Raw genomic sequence first — 946 nt, forward strand, 5'->3', positions numbered from 1 at the left:
ATTTCCTGAATTCATCATGCTAATAATACAGAAGACACTAAGCCCCCAAAATGTGTGCAACCATTCTTACAAAACTGAGAAAATAGAAATTACTTTTAATGAAAGCCTGTAATTAAGTATTCAGATCACTGGCTGTGTAATTGCAGACAACAAGATCATCAAATTACTGNAGAAAAACAGAACACTCACCATGATTTGTTTTACAGCAGGAAATATTTCCTCAGCTCTCTGTACTACAATTTTTGGCAATCTTGTAGCAACAGACTGCAGAGTCTATTGTAAGCCTGAAACTCGATCACACATGACGGACTGTGGGTTGTGTCAGAAAGTAGCTTACAAGAATTCTGGTAATATAGCCATGAAGTTCTGATATGTGTACCAGTACTTGAGTTGGATTGTGTGTCCAGGTTCTGAAAGGGAACACACTGATTGTGAATGGTGTTAAAATATATGACATTTTAAGGAAACATATATTTACAAGGGATGTTAGGTTCTGTCCGTGGAAGATGTAGGGCCTGGCATTTCTGAGGTGTGTTAGCTTGGTAGTTATTAGTGACATTTACCAGGAAGTTCTTGCTTGGGAAACAATGTTAATAATCCTGCAGACTTCACAACAACAAATCTTTGAAAGACAGTAATCTACGTACTTAAACTTCTAAGCGAGATTGAGCGAGATAACAAGTACATTCACTATGCATTTGGATACAACTCTGATTTCAGTTACTTGTGAAACACATGAAAGCGAAGTTATCAGCCCAGGAAGATGCATAGATGACCAAAAATATAGCTTCACCATTCTTAATTTCAGTACTAGATTGAAGTGAGTGGTCAGGTTCAGTTGACAACATTTTTATTGCAAAACTCTTTTTATACATGTGATGAATTCTTTAGTAACAAATTTGCCTAGAAATAAGGATAATAGCATAAACAATTTTAATATTGCATA

General features: G+C 35.7%; 1 long non-coding RNA gene across 2 annotated transcripts in view; it reads right to left on the reverse strand.

Moving 5' to 3' along the window:
- Positions 1–946, reverse strand: part of LOC111875360 — a 5,398-nt gene that overhangs the window by 912 nt on the left and 3,540 nt on the right. For both annotated transcript variants that reach the window (XR_002844711.2, XR_002844712.2), the window contains exon 2: positions 190–410. This is a non-coding gene — a long non-coding RNA (uncharacterized LOC111875360). The remainder of the gene's footprint in view (positions 1–189; positions 411–946) is intronic.

This window comes from Cryptotermes secundus, unplaced genomic scaffold (assembly GCF_002891405.2).
Source record: "Cryptotermes secundus unplaced genomic scaffold, Csec_1.0 scaffold2092, whole genome shotgun sequence".
NCBI classification, from domain to species: domain Eukaryota; kingdom Metazoa; phylum Arthropoda; class Insecta; order Blattodea; family Kalotermitidae; genus Cryptotermes; species Cryptotermes secundus.